General features: G+C 42.4%; 1 long non-coding RNA gene across 2 annotated transcripts; it reads right to left on the bottom strand.

The window, feature by feature from the left end:
• Positions 1–1,867: 1,867 nt before the first annotated feature.
• Positions 1,868–18,778, bottom strand: LOC111846831 (uncharacterized). 2 transcript variants are annotated; one of them, XR_002838961.2, is made up of 3 exons: positions 16,270–18,778; positions 10,582–10,778; positions 1,868–10,406 (listed from the first exon to the last, which is right to left on the bottom strand). It is a non-coding gene; the product is annotated as an uncharacterized lncRNA (long non-coding RNA). The 2 variants fall into 2 exon arrangements; XR_011992744.1 differs by having other exon boundaries at positions 10,582–18,778.
• Positions 18,779–21,129: the final 2,351 nt, after the last annotated feature.

A 21,129-nucleotide genomic window follows, 5' to 3' on the forward strand; every position in this document is an offset into this window, starting at 1 on the left:
GTTCAGCACGTGAAGTAACGTTCAGCACGTGAAGTAACGTTCAGCACGTGAAGTAACGTTCAGTACACAGCAGAGAAAGTTTTCTGGTAAGGAGCAGCCTTACGAGAAGGATTTTTCACTGCTACTCTGTTTGTGCCAATTACTGCTCGAACACTCCCAGATGTTTTCGCAGGGACGGGGGTGCTGACACCCTCCCACGCCAACACAGTGCCAGAGAAGCACGGCTTGTGTTTATAATTAGTTTCACCAGTAACTCACAACATTCGCTTCCCATCATTCGCATTAACTACGCTATCAGAGAAGTACAACCCCCCCCCCAACGCCCCCTCCCATGGGGACCGGAGCCGACTCAGGACATGGTAATGCCCATGGGAGTGACGCTGTGACTCGCTATGTACTGTGGATACTTGAGGAGGTGTTATAACAGTCCAACTGGAGGGAAAGAGAGATCAAAACGTCCTTGGTCTTTGTGCAGGAGAACCTGAAACTGAACAGCAAGCATGGAAAAGAAAAAAAAAACCTCACGGCTAGCAGCAGGCAGAATTACATCCTGTCATTTTCTAACAATTAAAAGTCTAAAGTCTTACAGGCGTTGTGTTTATCTTCTGGGCAGAGCCCAGACATTGTATCTTGACCAAACTGTGCACGTAGACTTCTTGACTTGACCCAAAACCCCTTGTTTGTCTGGGTGGCATTAAAGCTGTGGTCTGAAAGCTCAGAGCTGAAGGTTCAATTTGATCCTGAGGGACAGCAGGATTGCCATAGTGATCGGAATGGTATATGTACGGAGAGAGTCAGGGTGACTCTCTGGGGGCTGTTTGTGAAGCGTATGGCGCCCTGCGTATCAGTGGGCGTGGCCTGAAACTCTGCAGCTTTTGCTGTATGGGCAAACAGGTGGGGTCTCAGTGGTTTGTACATGACGCAAGCCATGGCCTGGGCACTTTGAAACAGTATAACCTTACATAGCTCTGCATTCACACCTAGAGCACACGGGGAATTTCTCTGCTCTGAAAGTAAAAACAAATTAAAAACACATTTTACTGCCCTGTGCAACAGAGTAGGGCTGGTGTTGGTCACATGGTATCCACTTGTTTCTAGGTTCGGAGAACACTATAAAAAATATGCCAATCACGTGTGGACGTTTACAAAGTACATACAACATGTGTTTCATACATTATTCCTAAGAGTCATATATAATTAAATTAATCCATTGTCGTTTTCATTACGTGGGTGAATAAACTACTCCTCAAGTCCTGGGAAGTGTTTCCTTCTTTGTAGAGCTGTGATTGGCAGCATCCTGTTATAGCGTCACCGAAATTGTGTAAGAACATGGTAAAATAACGAAAGAAACAATCAGTCATGCAGTGGACTGAAAAAAATACTGGATGCAGTGTTCAGGGTCAATCAGCATAGTGGGGGCAGGGCATGAATACTCTGGCAAATGCAAGGTGCTCAGGACTTTACAGGGCCCCCCAAACACATGAAACTATATAACGGGGGAATACAGTGACATTTTCTCAGGGGGTCCAGCATTTCTAGCTACACCCCTGTAGTCAATAAACAAACATGAAATCCAAGGACCCTCTGAAGCACAACAGTCCAAAAAAAACTTGTAATGAAATGTGGCCTCAGACCGCAGAGAATACAAGTAATGTGTCCAACATCCCCGACCATGTGCCCATCGGAATGGCAACCATAACAGTCACACTTAGTACAGTGTTAGGGTTGAACTGGATGAAATAATGTTTAGGCTCTTGGGAAAGTATTGATTGGAAAATATTTAAAGAATTTCTGGACAAGATGATAAGCCTGTGATGGAAAATTTCCTTTCTTTGTAAAAATACGAGGCCACAATCTGCACAAACTGTAACAGAATTCTTCAAGTGTTTATTTGGCTGATCTTCCGTAATAGTTTCCTGCAGGTAATTACACATGAATGCCAGATTTTCTACATTTGTGTCATTTAGGGATGGCAAACTATTCCTAAGCTTTGACTCCCTTCTCCTGGTGACATTATTCAATCTCAATCAGTCGGGATTTGTCTAATTAATTGGGTGAGCTGTAAGTAAAGTACTTAAAGTAACTAAACTAAAAAGGAAGTGAGATGCGTTCCAGTAAATTAGAAGGAAGAATATTTTGAATAGCGAGAAAGTTCCATCAACATTCATATTGCGCGTTTTTAAATGGCAATGCAGTTTAAATTGCATGTTTGTTAAAGAAACAGCAAGCAGTTTTAAATTAAATTTGCAGTGTTCTGGCTGACGGTATGATTAGCACCGCGATTTGCATTGCAATCCCTTTAATGTCAGAGGGAGAGCTGGGTATAAGTGTCATCAGCTAGGCTGACAGCACTGATTGGCTGAGGGGTTAGTGGTTCACCCCGTTGTCCTTGAATGAAGGGGGTGGATGTAAAATAACACACATTCCTGTCCACTTAGGCAGCCAGAAGGCAACAATGATCAGTGTGCCTCAGTGCATTTTTTACATTTCTGGATTTAAAGTGACGTTTAAGCACATTAACAGGAACAGGACACTACTCCTGGTTTAAGGCGATTCTCCGTCAGTGAGGGAATCTAACGTAAGTTCTTCCTGTTAAGAAGCAGCAATGTCTCCTCAGGGATTTATGAGTTTCTCTTCTTCCAGCATTCTTGCAGAAGTATTTCAATTCTGCCAAAGATGCTTATTGGGAAAGATCATAAATTACTGCAGGAACTTTTTTGGACGCACAAAGCTTAAATTTTCTCAGACGGCATGAACGAGTGCAGCACACAGCACGGACTACTGGTGAAGAGGGGCAGATGATTCTACTTTACTTGACACAGAATGGGCTGTGTGGTGGCTCAGTGGGTAGTCCCGTGGCCTCAGATCTCTAGACTTATGGCTTTGAAATCCCCCCCCCCCCCACCTTGTGTGTGAAGTTTCTAGCTGTGTTTGTGTGGGTCTTTCAGAGTCATCCATTTCCTTCCTAGAGGCTATGAATGGGCATTATGTCCAGTGAGTCCCCTGTGCTTTGACACACAGAGCTAATGGTTATGGGACACAGGTGACACAGAAGGGTGATTAAATCAAGTCACCTTATTGTCATTTTATACATGAAACAAAATCGTGATTCTATGGAGCATCAAATAGCTAGTACAAGATTAGTTCAGCAATAAATACTGGGGGGATAAATAAAACAAGTAGTGAAACAATACACAATAGTAGTGCATGACAGAGGCATGGAGTGTAGACTTGGAGTGTGTTGGAATAGGAGAGATCCAGCCACCCTTTCCAAGCCAGTGGCTCTTTTTCATTGACGTATCCCCTGAAGAAAACATGGGGTGTTAACTGGCTGGGTGACGGCTGGAGGAACATGAAGAGGCTGGGGGCAGGCGATGTCCAAGCTGCAATGAAAACATTCATATGATCCAGTTTCTACTTCGCTGTGGGGAGAGGAAGCGGGCCATTACAGAGGAAGAGGAATAGAGCTGAAAAAAACAGAAGTAGCAGCACAGAACTTTCCAGACAGATATGGTTTCTGTAGGAAGTTATAGTGAAGGTATAAGTATGTAAATAAAAGGCTTAAAGGTCAAGGACATGAGCTGTTGACAAATAAGTGGAGATGAATAATTAAATTACTCTACTGCTACACATTTTCTCACAGTCTCCAACTCGTAACTTTTTTCTATCTAAAACATGCAGTTTAATGTTTCCCTCCCTCACATACACAAATAGTTATTCTCTGGAGTGCTTTTTTAAGGGTACAGAACTATCTTGTGTTACAAATGCTAAGCTGCAGCTATTCTACGTTTTAAGTTTTTTAAGTTGTGACATTTTACGAGCGAGAACCAAACGGTCTCATTATCAGTCAGTTCCCATATCTTGGTGCATGTGTGTCTTTACCACAAACAGCGTTCAGATCATTCATGTCCTCTAGGCTCCACGTCTGGCATTTGTTAGTCCAGGAATGACAGTGATGCGGATTCTCCAAAAGGCTCTTATCAACTGAGCGGAACCTCCTGGGTGATGTGAGTGTACATCGCTCGCCTAGGCTCTGATCTGAAGAGCTGAAAGCCAGAGAAGGGATCACTTCATTCAAATGGACTCAGCTTCCCCCTGACTCATTAGCTGTTTCATAACTGTGATGCTCTGTGAGGCAGCACAATGAGAAGGAGGTGACCTCTGCAACGTCGAAGTGTCAAGAGCGTAAGGATTCATCATGCTTCTTCAGGCATGTTTAATGCGCAATTATTTATGAGGGCCGCAGGGAAAGGATGCAGTGCTGTCTTGTCAGATGGCATTAACATCAAACCCAGAGGGATATATGCTCCTGTGGTTTAGTCGAACTAACCTGCATGCTTACAATCTTCCATAAATGCGTTGTTTTTTGATAGGGGCTCGTACAGGCACCATCTTCTAGACTTCTCCAGCCTTAGCCCGGTTAGTTTGATGTGATGTGATCTTTTATCCCGAGAAAGAGGCCTAAAGTGTGAAGCTTAAGGTGAGCAGTTCTAACCCCTGCATGACCATGGAAGGTAGTGCTGGGCATGGTCCTCTTCTCAGTGTAGCCTAGAAAATCTCTTGCTCAGTAACCACATCCGTTCAACTCAAGGGAAGTACAACACCACTGAGCACTCCTTTCACTGAAGAGAGATAGTGAAAGATCTCCCCCAGAGACAAACAACAAACAGTCATGCACAACTATGCTGTGTACAGGCTCAGGAACATGAGACAAGTCCTGACAATGACCAACTCTACCCTAGTTACTCAATGGCTCTTCACACTTGTGAATTGCATATTTACCAACAGTTTTGTACAAGATAATATGCAAATATTATCTCCTACTAAGACTTGTAGTGGCGTGACCTACGAAGGCAAAGCTACACCCAGCCTTCAAATGCAGCAATCGGCTTAAACAGAACAGCATGTTAAGCAAAGGGCCATGACTGTCGTAAGGTCCATCTGAGTAACATCATGCAGACGAAATTTAAGGGTGAAGGACCCTTGTTTAGAAGGAGTGTACTATGAAAGATAGCTAGATTTGCTTGAGCCAAACACAAATATAGAGTAGACAGTGGCCTCAGGTGGGTTTATACATGCACACACAGAATGAGGATCAAACACCATTTTTGCTAAATCAACCACAATTACTATTTGCATATAAAACTTTAGGGGAACCAATGAAACCAATGCAGTTGTACTGCGGATATTTTAGTGTTATTATATAGATGACAGGATAAAAAGATACTGAGATAGTAAATGTGTAGAATACACAGGGTGCATGGCTTTATGGGAAGCATTCACTGAATAACTAAAAGCTAAGCCAAATGTAGCAAGACTTGGTTAACATCCCTTGCCCGTGATCCCAGCATGCAAACAGGGTTTCACAAACACATCACACCCAGCTAAGGATTCTCAGACATGAAATATTGAACAGTGCATTTGGCCTTAATAGGAAACAGCATTTGCACCAAAGTCCAAAATGCAGAACTTAGACGTTTTCAGCCACAGTCACTTAAGACTGTGTTCCCTAAAAAATATTTCTTGTATTTAATCAAATGAATTATTTAAAAAGCATTTGAACAATATGACAACCCTTTATAAGATAAGCAGTTTGAACATTTGAATGTATTGTTTTAGGTATTATGTAATGTCCAATTAAATATTATGTTATAGTATAAATGCCTATATAGAAAATGTACTTATAATGTGACATTATAATGTTATTAACCATCTTTTGCCCAGCATTAGAACACCTCTTAGAGCAACAGCCAATAGGGAGAAGCGGAATAACCGAGTAGCTATGTATGGGTGGAAACCAGCTAGGGGCACATCTCAACAAGGAGCAGCATGTCCGGCCCTGCATCAGGCCTCGCTCTGGAAGAGCACAAATCTAAGATAGTCGTGTGACATTTTCCAATTGTCCTCTATTAACATTTTCATCCAATTAGAGTTAATAAACCTTTAATGGTGCTTTTGGATAATGGATAATTAGGGTCATTACAGAATTGGACAAATGACCTAAAGGCAGCAGGTTTGAGGCTTAGCTAGAAGCATGCTGAGCCATAATTACATTTAACGATGTAGCAGTTGTGTAAAAGCCTCGGACAGGTTGGTGCATGCATCAGTATTGGTTGTGTAAACCTGCCAGTGCAAAAGTGCGGCCTGAAGACCAGCTGCCCCTACTTCTGCTCTCCATCCCTTCCTCTTCTGCACCACTTTCAGACCTGTAGTGGCGTTGCATTACAAAGTGAGGGACTCCCTCTGTCAACAGTGTCCTCGAAAGCCAATAGAAGAATGAGGATGAGAATATGCTGGAAGGCTTGTAATTTGCTTCCATGGGCCTTTTCGAATTCCACAGGTACATCAAGGGCCCTAGAGTTGCACAAGCGGCAGAGGGCCAGTCTAGACTCTTCCCCTGCCTGCTGCATTCCTCAGCTTGGTCTCAGTGCATGAAAAACCCTGCCTGTTTGTTGACTGCCCTTCCTGCACCATGTATTAACCCCTTTGTAATTATAATGTGTGTTATAGACTTCTGTAGCTGCTGGGTTGAGTTCTCACCCAAGGTTTTCCCAAAGTCCCTCCTCGGGAGTCCAGGCTGATGTCGTGGACTACGGTCACAGTGTAACCTGGGCCTTGTCTTTGGCTTTACGTTGATTTTTTATTATTTGAGTCATCGCTCCCTCACAGCAGAAAAAACTGGAACCATTAAGCTGCACATTTTATTTGTAAGGAAGGATACTGGATCATCATATTTCACCTCAATTATAGCTTGTTCTGAAACTGAAGTTGCCGAAAAAAAACAATGACAAAATAGGGAATGTGGAGAAAGGCACAGTGGATAAAGCTGAGTGGGTATTGAGTGTATGGACAGCAATGGCATGTGTGCTCAGCAGACGCCAGACTGTCTGTCACTGTTTTTGTGCTATCAGGCATGAGCAGGAGGCCACAGGTAGAAGAGATGGTGTCAGCCTTCAGCAAGCAAGCCGCTCTTCATGGCCAGGGTCCTTGCTCACGTTGATAGGGAGTGTCAGCTTTCAGAGCCCCCCTAATGAACCAGTTAAACCTCACAGGGTTAAATGTTAGGTTCTGGGGGATCTGCTTCTCAAACAGAGGGGACTTTGGTACTCTGTGGCTTAACGCCAGAACAGACTTTTCATCTGACAGGAGCCTTTCCAAGTCTAATCCTCACCCACGGCTCCCTGCCTCATCCATGGCTGTTACACCTGGATGAGCACAAGTGGTATTATGGGATGTCATACCATAGGGTCAAACCCATGACCTTCCACTCACAGCCACAGCCTCCTACGCTGCTGGGCCACATCACCCCTTGTCTAGATATCAATCATTTGACAAATCGACAGGCAACAATTTATCTTTCGGTTTTGGAACTGAAACAGAAAAAAGAAAAAATAAGTCATATTTATGCAGTTAATTCAGAGGTTCCTGGCTCAGTGACCCCAAGAAAGGATAAACAACTGTAGAAGATGGATGAATGGATCTATGGATGAAGTAACAGAATCCATCTACGTATCTCAAGACCCAGCAGAGTTTGGAGAATTGAGTGGCCACTTATAGAGGTAACAGAGGTAAATTTAGCACTCGGGCCGAGTTCAAACTCCAGGATGGAACTGAGGAATGTGTCTGCAGGGCATTCAGTGATAAGGCTAAGACCTGCAGTGCACTAAAAGAGAATCTGATTACTTCAGTAAGCCAGGCATGTAAGAATGCTCTCACAAAGCCAGTGTGTGTTCAAACACTGTATTGTTTGGCTTATATCGGGGGTCCTGGGGGCACGCTTTCCTCACTTTAGTGATATTACGTCAGCAACCGGTCCTTGTAACGCCTCCAAAAGTGAATTATCCTACTCTGTGTAACCGCAATCCAGTGGAAAGGCGAATTCCACTACAGAAAAGGCATGTTTTTTTTCCAAAGCCTAATATGGTCATGCTCTGTGTGGTCACATGATCCAGACAGACCTCTCTGTGAAAAAAAGCTCTACTCACACATTCCTTTAGGGGCTTTTTGTACATGCCCAGATGGGACAGAAAATGGCCCACCTTAAATGGATTTTTGGATGTACCCGACGTACACGGTGCAGAGCTTTTGGTAGAAGCTGAACAGCCAGCTATTTTAAACAATTGCAATCTTATTTCCATTAGATAGGATTACTTTTTGTGTTTTTGTGTGAGTAGAAAATGGTGCACTCTTTCTCTCACTGAGAATACATTCTTATAAAACTCTTTCCGATTTTCTGAATTGCTTTCGGTTTACCTTTTTTGGCCTTTTTCCCCTCAGTATTGTCCTATTTCTTTAACACCAAACAAACCTTACAAAAATAAATAAATAAATAACATAGTGCATCTAAAAAATAACAAATCTGTTACTGTAATTATAATGTAGCATAAAGCATTATGAGGGGGTAATATTAGTTTTATGTTTGTTTCAAAAACTGAATATGCTTCAGAGTCTCATATACAAGGTTTCAAAATAAATGTGTCATATCCTAGGTTTCATTCTGACATATCATAATTTGCTCTGTTTTCAAATAGCTTTTTTTTAAAGTTTTTTAAAATAGGCTTTAAATCTGGCCTCTGGACAACAAAAAGGGTCTTGCGTGTTAGCCGGGAAGTATATTACAGACTTAACAAAAAAAAAAAAAGTAAACCGCACAGTTTGGTTAAAAAAATGTCCCCAGTCAAACCTATTCTGTGTCATTAATGTGCAGTTGAACCCAAACAATGAAAAAAATACCTGGCATTCATTCGTCATGTGCTGCAGCTGCAGTGGGCCGTCCCCCCATTGGCCAGCTGTCGCCCTCAGCTTTTGTGCCTTCCAATGAAACAATGGCAGCAGCCGTTTTCCCACCACAGCCATGCTAATGAGCTTGAAGAAGAATGGCCCGCTCCCTGCCAGCCTTGCAGAGAAGGAGCCAGGCGACAGAACTGAAAAGCCTTCGTGTCCTGCACCAATACACCATGCTATGCCACTCCACAGCCTCCCCGTCTGCTATAGCCGGCACTGAGTCAGGTGGCTGGGCTGCATCTCAGGGAAGTCCCATGTCCTCTGAGAAGCCCTGTGTCCTCAAGGAAAACCCGATGTCCTCAGGGAAACCCCACATCCTCAGGGAAGTCCCATGTCCTCTGAGAAGCCCTGTGTCCTCAAGGAAAACCCGATGTCCTCAGGGAAACCATGTATCCTCAGGGAAGTCCCATGTCCTCTGAGAAGCCCTGTGTCCTCAAGGAAAACCCCATGTCCTCAGGGAAACCCCACATCCTCAGGGAAGTCCCATGTCCTCTGAGAAGCCCTGTGTCCTCAAGGAAAACCCCATGTCCTCAGGGAAACCCCACATCCTCAGGGAAGTCCCATGTCCTCTGAGAAGCCCTGTGTCCTCAAGGAAAACCCCATGTCCTCAGGGAAACCATGTATCCTCAGGGAAGTCCCATGTCCTCTGAGAAGCCCTGTGTTCTCAAGGAAAATCCCATGTCCTCAGGGAAACCCCACATCCTCAGGGAAGTCCCATGTCCTCTGAGAAGCCCTGTGTCCTCAAGGAAAACCCCATGTCCTCAGGGAAACCACATATCCTCAGGGAAGCCTCACATCCTCAGGGAAGTCCCATGTCCTCTGAGAATCCCTGTGTCCTCAAGGAAAACCCCATGTCCTCAGGGAAACCATGTATCCTCAGGGAAGTCCCATGTCCTCTGAGAATCCCTGTGTCCTCAAGGAAAACCCCATGTCCTGAGGGAAACCACGTATCCTCAGGGAAGCCTCACATCCTCAGGGAAGTCCCATATCCTCTGAGAAGCCCTGTGTCCTCAAGGAAAACCTCATATCCACAGGGAAACCATGTATCCTCAAGGAAACCTGTGTCCTCCAGAAAGTCCCCTTTACTCAGGGATGCCCTGTGTCCTCAGTGAAGCCTGTATTCATTTGAGGGCTTTTCTCTTGAAAGGATGTGAAGCCCATCCTGAGCCATCATCAAGGTCCCCACTCCCAAAGACCCACAGAAACTAATCCATGCCATTACACACCGTGATTATGATTATTCCAGAAAGGCCTCCTTTCTTTTCTGCTTCCCCCACATTGTTGAATCGAGTCCTCCAGAATTTTCTCCTCCAATCTGGAAGACCCTTTTGAAGTTATTGGACTCCAGCACCAACATCATGCTATATCTGGGATCGGGAGATTCATCCTTCCTCCTTTTCTTTTTTACGCTCCGCCCTGTGTGTGGTCGTGGTTTTGGAAATGCTGGGTCTCTCTTCCTTTTGGTTGCAGGAGAGGACATTCTCTGAGCTGTCACTTAGTCACTGAATTACCAAGGACAGCACTAACAGTCTGAATCTGGTCAGCTTCACTACCTGTGCTTTTCCTCCGAACGGAGAGGGGAAGGAATGTACAAAACATTGCTATTCAGTTTCTATTTTCAGCTGATGAAAGAAAAATGACAGAAAACACATATAAGTGTATAGCAATGTAAAGCACCAAATAATTCAAGCAATGCACCATGAATACATCTGACCTTGATAAAATTAGAAAGGTGTAGCAGAGAAGCAGCAGAAGAGAGAAGGATAAACAGCAGGGTTAGTTGGCTGTGGGACTCACCTGGAGGTGCAAATTGGATGTAGAATGTCTTTTATTATCACATGTTCACACCCTACACTGCTACAGCAAGGAGTTGAGTCAGCCACATGCATGGCTGATTCCCCAAGAGGTCCTCCTGCAAAAATGCTCCGTCCATCTGATCTCTGAGGTTGATATTAGCGATCATTGCAGGCCATTCAGTTCTGTGAGTGACAGCCCTATTAAAAGGATCACTGAGTCAACGCATCATATAGTGGTTACGTATGGTCAGTCACAGCAAAACACATGCCAAGATAAATATATTTAAATAAAAATACATATCCTTTTTCTAAAAGTAGCTGCTGTGATTTTACATTCATGAATAGGTCTCCAATTCCCCCATCTGGATCCATTCCCTAAAATGTAAGCTGTCCTTATGGTGACGTCTGCTCTTGCTCAGAAAAAGCAAAAAAATGCTACCTAGTCAGTGACTATGAAAATATATTTGAAGAATGATTAAGGTTGACTTCACTGCCATTTTTATGAGAATGGAAGCAAACAACATGGCCTCTGCTAAATCATTTGGCTAAAAGTAATCAAATCTGGGTATAGCAGAAAACACCTTTCATTGCTTTTAGAGGTAGTGATGAAATCAAAGCTGATTGTTTTTAGGCCTCCGGACCTAAAGTACTATTATATGATTAACAACCACTCTTATATACAATATATACAGCTATACAAATGCTAAAGCAATTATTTGTGTAGTTATAAGCTATGTCACTGGCCTTTTACAGTAGTGTGAACGCAGAAGTTTCAATGCTAGTGATAATGTTTTCAATGCTAGTGATAATGGTAGTGTGGATGCAGATCTCCCACAAAAAAAAAATTAAAAAATACACATTGGTGCAGATATAGCCTTACTACGAGAGGAAATTAACTTTTTATGGGCTAGGGATCAGAGACTAAAGTACAAAGTTTAATGCATTATTGAAATATTCCAATGGAGATGAACTCTTCTCTTCCAGATAGGATGTAGATTTGGGTATGGATGGTAGGGACATGTCCCTACCAATATTGAAGGATTACCTAGTATGTTTAAAGGGGTGGAGGATTTGGGGCTGATGCAAGCCCTACCACTGTTGAAATCAAACCTACACCTTTGACTGAAACACAAAGATGCTTACTAGACATTGTGGCGCTTGCTAACATGCACATACATCTTATGCAAACAATAGCAATTCCCTTTATCAGAGGTTTTATTCTAAAATACTGAGCTGGAATACTAAGCCTTAAGCCTAACTAGTTCTGTTTTACAGCACATCCTAAACCATTGTGAAATTTCTCTGTTGCTCATATTTCAAGGTGGTGGCTGTCAAGGACTGCAAATCAGCCCACTTATGAAGAGTTTGGCAAGCCTGGACTCTGGATGAACACAGATTGTCTACAGCAGGTCATCCAGGGTATGGATTCACCTAAAGAGCATGCTGTCCTGTGTTTATACAGTATATCAAGATAGAGAGTTACGGAGGGGAACACGAGCTGTCCTTTGTTACCAGCCTCTGCCTTGTGTTAATTGTATAAAATGGCAGATTGCCTTGGTTGTTTTGGGTTGAGAGGGTCACCAACCTGGATCCACCTAATTAACAGAGTTAATAAGACATTTTCTGTCCTGAATCCTTGTCCTGCCTGTTGCCCCTCCTGCCCCCTACATGCCTGACAAATGTCTCCCACGCTGATGCTTCCATTATTTATAGCCATATTGATATAAATCTTGACAGAGTGCTCTCTATCGCTTTAGGAAATAGGCCTCTTCTTGCTTTCGATTCAGAATCAGAATCTTATGCCTTGGCTTGGCAGCATTGGTCAGTGATAACAATGGAGATTTACCTGGCTTCTGATGGATTTCTTCAGTTGTGTTAATATATAATGACAGGATAACAGACTTTACATAACATTACATATTCATTGCTTGAAACATTGTGATACATACTTTTCATACTGGTTTTCATGAATAATTACAAAATGGCATAGAACAGTGAATGGACCGTAATGACATCAAACCCAAACCCACAGAAACACAGTGATCTGATGAAACAAAACAAAATCCAAAGAAAAATCTATGTTAAAACCTACAAAAATGCCAAAATGTGTAGACAGCAAATAAAATAAATAATAATACCTTCACAACACTGGATCATTTTGCAAGTTATTAGATCCTATTTTACGCAAACAGCAGCATATGCATTTCGTAAGTGCCTTAGATCTTTATCTCTATTAATGGGATTGAGAAAAGGAAAAGGAACCAATGAATGAAAAGTCAGAGTAAGGAAAAAGTGAGATCATTAACCCTCATGCTGCATTTGTTGTCATGCTGAGATGTGCACGGTCATGGTGCTTTGGCTTTGGAACACCCCAACCCCCCTTGCAGTTCTCAGCCATGAAAGACCCATGTGACTTTAAAGGAGAGAGGAGAAGTGAGTCAGTTCCTCTGCACCTGCAGCCATAGATACTCGAGAAGAATACGGAAGCTGTACAGGGCCACCCATCGGCTCAGCCAGGAGTCCGTTAGCTTATCCCAGAGACCTCCAGAATGTGACACAGAAGGACAACATTTAGAAGACTCATCACACATCTTAGCAATGAGCACGGTTCTGATGTAGTGGCCTGCTCACCCCACATGATCGTGCCTGACATCTCTTTGCCATTTTGGAACGCAAACTACATTTAGGGCGATGTTCTACGCAGGGCAATATTTAATTAAGCCAGTTAGCTGGCAGATGGAAATAAGATTAGTGGCCCTTCCTGACCAATCTAAATGCATCACTTTCAGTTTTCTGCACCCATAGACAAAATCAGGGACTAATTCAATCTGTGCGTTCAGTGTATCTCAGCACTCGGTAAATGAAAGTCACACTCAAAACCCTTTGGATAGAAACAGCCCTCTCCAAACAGTTTGCCGTGCAGTGCACTTGTAGTGTGTCTGCTCAGTTGCGTGATAAGAGGTGTGATAACTGTTCCCAAGAAACAGGTGGGGCTGCTTCTCTTGCTGGTTGGAGGTAAAATCCCACTGCAAGAGCCGTTGTCTGTTGTTTTCAGTTGTGAAAATAAACAGCAGAAAATGCTGTCTTCATTGTCGATCCAGGGCAGATTTTTGGATGAAAATTTCTTTTTTTTGTAGGGGTGAACAGCAAGGATTATTTACAATTTCATCAGCTGATCATGCACAAAATCAGACTGATGCCATATGTTTACTGATTTAGGAGAGTAAATCCCATCAGTAAACTAATTCCAAAGCAAGTTGTCATTTGAGTTTATCTCTGACTTTATCACTCATATTCTAGATCAGGGATGAATACTTTCAGAAACAATGTCATGCTTTTCATGACAGTAAATGACTACATACTCACACAACTTAATTATATATCTTGGCAGTCAATGCTACCAAAAGGATAAGTTTAGAAAGATATGGATTTGGTGTTTGTATCCAACATTATTCTGAAAAGGAAGTTGATACCCGAGGGAATATCTCACCCTCCTCAGCTTAATTCACTGGTATTTCCTCTTTGGTTTCAGTTCAGAATTGCAAACCCACATTGTCAACAGTGCAGATTTGTCCTCACGGTTCATGAAAAATGATGGGGGAAGGAGGGACACATACAAGGTTACCTTGGGGTTCATTTAGTTTTTATTTTGGTTCCATTTCTCAATGCTTGACTGGTTGAGTTGTCCTTGAAAACATGCACACAAACAGAACAGCTCTCAGAGATCTGTCCTATTTCATGTAATTCTGAAGCTTGTGGTTATTGAATTATTAACATACAAGAGTATGCCTGATTTTGGATTTCAATTTGTATTCCATGGAAAATAATTTTCCTGGAAAGAATGATCTGATTTTTAAAATGTTTAAATGCACGCCAGTGTGTTGCTAAAATGGACACCAACAGACTGAAACAACAATTTATGACACACATGAATCACGAAATCTTTGACCTAGTTATATAAAGATAAAGGTCATAAAAACAACATTTGTCTATATTGTTCAAAAACACAGCATGTTCCCCTGGTTGCTACTCATCTTACGGGTTTGAATTGCATAACAGATTATAAGGAGCATAGTAAGCTCAATGTTTTGCAAGCTGGTGATGAAATGTATACTACTCAATCAAACTAGAGGAACAGCTGAAAATGACCAGTGGTTACAGACATAAGAGAGGGGAGTGTGAAGATCCCTGTTATGCTACTGAACCACACAATCATTCATGTTAAATCTTGTAAAGACTTTAAAGCTCAGTTGCAGAGGAGCTTTGAGAGTCTGGGTTCAGAGAGTTCTCATCAATGAAAAAGGTGACATTAACTCTTAACACCCAGGCATTCTCTTAAGCAACTGAAGACCATCTGTGAACTACCAAAAATTCAGGTGAATGCCCCGGAAATAGCTTTATGTGATGGTCATCAATGATGTAAGACAACTTAATGAATTTATTTATTGGGGGCTTGAATTAATCCAAATTTCACACAGAGAAAACCCTTGTACATTGTGGCTGATGGTTCCTCACCAATTAGCTGAAATTTTCTGAAACATTATATAGACGCTCCTCTACTTACGAATGAGTTATGTTCCGAATGGCCGTTCATAACTTGAAATGTTTGTAAGTAAAGTAAATCATGTAAATGTTCGTAAGTAAATCATTTTAAGGGTATACGCAAGTACAAAGAACTAGGATGCTGGGAGTTCGCACGCTACGCTGCTGCGCGGTGGGAGTAGCAGCCAGGTGTCGTACTAGGCGGAATTGGCCCTTAGAAAAAAAAAAAAGATGTTGAGGACAGGAAATGGGAGCCCAACAAACACAATTTGGACTTATAGTCCTCTTCGTTCGTATGTCTGAAAGTTCGTAAGTAGAGGAACGTCTGTATTCTAAATAATTATGATGGAGCTCTGCTTATATTCACTAAGACATGTCAACAAAAGTGGATCAACAACAGTCAGATACCATTTAATAGCCTGGGGTCTTTACATATTTATTTTTAAACATTTAAAAAATGTTTAAACAGTGTCTGACTCTGGGTGGAATTTGGTCAAATCAAATGGATTTCTGCTTCACAAAGTAACCGCTATTCACAAGAGGTTCCAAATCACTTTTTTGTGGAAAGCCAGGGTTTTGGGGATATTTGCATTTGGATAAATGGAAGAAGTATTTTCCTCAGGAGTTTTCTGGGGACAGATTGGACCCCATTATAGTTGGTGATTGCTTGCCAAATGTTCAAAGAGGTCACAGCTCTTAATTCTGTGGAAGAGCATTTTCTATGTATATATATATATAATAATAACAACAGGAAGGGAAAAAAGTCTCCCAGTGCAACATTGAGAAATGTACTAGATCAATGCCCCTTTTGACAGAGGCAGCTTTAATGCAGTCATTGTTAGCTCTCATGCTGTGTAACCCCAGGGCTAAAACACAGCACATCCACTGATGTCCAGCAATGCAAAGAACGTTCTGGAAAATCTCCATGAACAACTCAATGTTACAAAATATACTCTCTCCTCGTAAAACGGTGGTAAATACAGCTATAGAGTAAATAATGCAGTCGCTTTGAAAAATGAATGTGGGATCTGTCTGAGAAACTGTTTGCCGATAAGCAGCAACAAATTCACACAGACAGGAAGCATAATCAGCACAACTTAACCCACTTCCTGAGGCTGACACAATCAACGCTTTTCATGCTACTCACAGGAGGGCAGTCCCTGTATTGTTTCATAGAGAGGCTGCTGGTTTCGTAAGACTCTACGTTGATCTGTCAGGTGTTCTCCTTAACCTAAAATAGCTTGACAGTATATAACAAATCTTGCAGCGATCACACTTGGTTCGCTAAGCCTCTAAATGAGTAGTTTACTATTTTATAGTTATAGCTCAGTACATGGGTCAGTTTTCACTTAAGCTGTGGACATACGTGCTGAAGTAGTTCTTATCTTATCCGTCAGGCTAATGTGCCTTGCACTGCGTAACACTGAAAAATACTTCCGTTCGCACACCCGTGTCATGCCGTTCCACTATTTTGTTTCAGGAGGACTTGGCGGACGTGGCCTTGTTTTTATGGGCTTGCTGTACACCTTGCAGTTTTCTCCATGCAGAGTGTGCACGCAGCCTAATTTAAGACAGTTTCAGCAGTGGGAGGGGGACAGTGTACCTCCTGAATTCAGTATGGAGTTTCACTGGGTCACTTCTAGTTGTTGATAATGCTTATTTCGTCAATGGAAGCACAGCACTGTTGGCTGATCTCTGTCTTGCTGGGCAGTTACTGCTTTTCAAGGACGTTGATTAGACAGTACAGGGTCTCCATCAGCGTGCATGGGCTTTTATGTTTGGTGGAAACTAAACGGAAGAGCATGGAGAAAGCTTCCCGATTCAGTGGAGGAGACCTGGGCGCTGGCACTCACAGCACCATTTACAAAATGCAGAAGCTGAAATTTTCACTGCCGTTTTAGATGGACTCCTTTTGTATGGTCATGTGGCGTCAAGGTCTTTTGTTATATTGCTGAATCTATAAATTTTTCAGGTCTGATTCTGCCTCAGCATTTAAAAACATTATCACATTGTACACAGAGAAAATAATATAAATTATTCAGAGGAGCTCTGAATGTTAAATTAGAGGGGGAGAGATGAGGGACATTAGAGGAAAGTAGAAGCTAGATAAAGTGATCACTGTGTGCTACTGTGCCTGTAATCTCGCTTCATCACTCTCCTCCCAGGTTAGGCCATTGCACGGTGCCACCATGGCAACACGGAAGCTTTCTTTAGAAGCAGAATTTCTCCATGACAACCCTCACAGCAACCTGCCCTGTATCTGGAGATCTCCATCTGCTTTCTCCTCTCGCATAATCCACCTGAAAATGCTTAAATAAAAATCAGAGGAGGGAGAGATAATCAGCCTTTCCAGTCCTCAGTGTCGGAGGAGGCACCTTTAACTGCAAGATAGAGCAAGAGAGAGATGGGGGCTGTGAGTTTGGGGACGATCAAATGATGTAATGGTGCACAGCATGGTTACCTCCATGGGTGGGGGCGTTGATGTCAGCTCCGCTCTCAGCTGTCAGCGGCTTCTCTGCCAGTACCAAGGTTTTGGGGGCAGGCCAAAAGACGTGAATGGTACACCTTTCATGGGGTGGGGCTTTTTGGCAGAGCATGTGGGAAAGGGGGGGGGTAGAATATGTGCATATTTATTGATTTATTTACTTATTTAGCTTCTATCCAAAGTGACATACAGTTGTGAATGTAGGGTCAGCCAGTCACTGGAGTAATTGGGGGATAAGGTCCTTGCTCGGGGGCCCAATGGTAGATAAGCAAATATGGTCATAATATGGATTAATAATGGACAATAACATAACATGACATAGACTAACATTTAGGTCATGAGGTAGCCAGTGTAAATGAGGATTATCTAATAGTCCTGAGCAATGATCCCAGCCATGTTGTTTAAAGGTGTGCTGAGTTTATAGTAGAGTAATTAAACCTGAAGCATGTGAATACATGTTTAGATTCTATGTTAACTGTAACATGGGGCCTTACACCTTGAGGACTGTGGATTTGACTCCCACATCCATCTCTGTATTTATGGAGTTTCAGAAGGTCTCCCCTGAATAATTGTCTCTGAAATGCAGTGAGTGAATGTTTGCCTGTGAAGGACTGGAGTGTCCTGAGCTTCCTGACACAGACAATCCCCCTGCACTGGACACACAGTTTAAAAGGTTAAAAATGCTGTCAGAGAACAGCAGGGAAGTAGTCTTCAATAAGAAATAAATCACTGTGTATTATTTGAAAAACAATCTATCCAAAGTGCATTGTTTACATTTTTCCTGCTTGAAGCACTGGCTGTGAGATATCTTTGTTCCCCTGCTACCCAAAGCAGCCTCGATGAATGTCCGTCAAAACACTGGCAGATGGCTCCGTCAGCGTCGTGGGCCAAATGAGCCTCACAATCGCCTCTCACTACAGTGTTCAATGGGATCTCTCTCGCTCACCACAGCTCTGTCTGTTAGTGACCACAATGCCTTGGTACTGTAAAGTGGGACACCAGAGTCTTGCTGTTGGAGAATAATTGCGGCATGAAATCAGCACAAAATCAGCCATAAAGGCAACGCTTCTGGTAGATGTTGCATTCAGCTTAGGGGACCTTATGGTCGGGGGACGGAATGAGACAACATTTTAGCATTCAGTGACAGATTTCACACTAGACAGGACTTTCACAGAGCATCTGCTCATTAGAGTGAAGAGGCACATGCTAATTCAGTGGCTCATGATGAAGCTCCCCTTCTTTCAAAAGGGCCGTGATGCTGAAGAGTAAATATAACCCAAGAACATGCTAAAGAAATACCCGGGGTTCACAGCTGCTGCTGTAGGGGAGGACAGATTGCTGGCCCAGTAAAAATATCATTCTGTTGCTTGAAGGTCAAAGCATAGTAAAAGAAAGACCAGGATTAGTCCAAGATGAATCCACTGTGGTCACTTTTGTGCACTGCTGAGTTAATTTATCCGAAATTGCCATCTGTTGATATGCCCCATTTTTTAATGATGGTTAAAACCAGGTATTGGCTATCATCCTCACATCTAATGGTCTACAGCTCAGTTATTCATCAGGATCCATAAAAATGCAGGATAATGCAGGAATATCAAACATCCATCCATCCATCCATCCATCCATTATCTATACCGCTTTATCCATCTGGGTCACGGGGAAGCTGGAGCCAATCCCAGCATCATCGTGCGAGAGGCAGGGTACACACTGGGCAGGTCGCCAGCCCACCACAGGGCCGAATATCAAACATTTTTTTACAATAACAATAGTGATAGGTAGAACTAGATAGAATATATTGCCATCTATTTATTTCTAAAATATGCATTAATTGTCATGAAAGTGAATAAAGAGCAGACACAGCACTGTGTTGGAGGCACGTAGCTGGCAGAGCAAAGGCTGGAAGCCAAACACCATGAGGAGGGCATCGGTTTTGGCATCTCTGATCTGGCAACACCTGTGGGGCCACGGGAAGGGGAAGTGCCTCAGGAAACTGCTGTGACTCGGTCAAAAGGTGAAGAGCACATTCAGGTCAGGAAGCTGTGCTCCCGTTGAGTCCCCAAGAGAGCAGGTGGATCCCATAAGCAGGACACTGTGCCCTGGATCATAGTCATTGTAAGAACAGCAGAGATTGTATTAGAACCTCTAAGGCTGGATTGCATCAACATAGATTAAATTAATCCTGGGGCCCGTACTACGAAGCAGGGTTACTGGCTTATCGGGTACTTGTCAGATATAAGGTAGTCTGGGCAAAATGTAAGTGAATGAAAATTAAGTCCATTTAAACTGTGATACCTTAAATCCGACAAGTTACCCCGATAAACCAGTAACCCCGCTTCATAGTACAGGCCACTGGTTTACACTTAATCTAGGGTTAGTAAATCTAGATCTAACCTAGTGTTTAATTAATCAGAGATGTGTTACATGTCTTAATTTTAAGCCTAGGTTAATGAAACCAGTTTAAACTATGATTAAATTAGGATTAATTTAGGTTCAGTGTCTGCCATGATGTAAACAAATTCACAATGCAGTAAATATGGCCCTAAATAAAGTCAATGCAAATGTCTCATGAACTTTTAAAAAATAAAAGCCAATACATTTACCACACTTTTGCTTGACTAATGCTGATTTACTTGGACAATAATTGAACAGTAGTCCTTTCAATTACGAAAAGGTTTCCCATTCTCGCCACCTTGGTTAGTAATCAAAATAAGCACGGGAGATGCAGGAAGTTCGTAGGTTAAACTTCTTACATAACTTCATATGAAACTACACTGCCACACTAGTGGCGGACAAAATTTTGTTAGTTATTTGTTAGTTATTGAGGGATTGATAGCGATCAAAATGGGGCACAGCCTGTTATTTATATTTTACTTATATATGACCCGAGCCATGTTCGTGATTCTTATTAAATTTGGCCAGCAGAACGATCTTTAATTTTCCACAGAATAAAAAACGGTGTTATGTTATCCTGCTAATAAGTGCTGGCAAGTTTTACCGCTGGCACGGCTGATATTAATTAAAAGTATATTGGCTAGCGATCGAATTATCCGATGAAGAAATATGGAGATGCAAGCGAAAATGTATTAATTAATTAATGCATTAAATCTAGTAGGGGTACAAAAATAATTTTGTCTGCACAGTTTTTGCTCGCTACATCTCTTTTGCACTAACGCATTATAACTTCCATGTTAGCGCCAGTGCTTGTGGTCACCCAACAGGTAAGCTATGGCAGTGTGAAAGCACCCATTTCTGCAGACTGTGGTTTTGTGAACTCCAAAAAGATCCCTGTCAACCATCTGAAAATGCAAAGCTGCTAGGAGTTGGAGAAGTGGAGGTACAGCAGAGTTCCTCTCACTTCCATGCATGATATCTGGTCCGACCTTCCCACTGAGGTATATGACACTCTTTTGTAAATCAATACCGCTGAGAAAACTCACTATTGCTTTAAATATGACTGAATTTAATCTATGTATAAGTGAAAATTAACCTGAGATTACCAAAGATTTAGGTTTAACCAGGATT

This window comes from Paramormyrops kingsleyae, chromosome 1 (genome assembly GCF_048594095.1).
Source record: "Paramormyrops kingsleyae isolate MSU_618 chromosome 1, PKINGS_0.4, whole genome shotgun sequence".
Classification (NCBI taxonomy): Eukaryota; Metazoa; Chordata; class Actinopteri; order Osteoglossiformes; family Mormyridae; genus Paramormyrops; species Paramormyrops kingsleyae.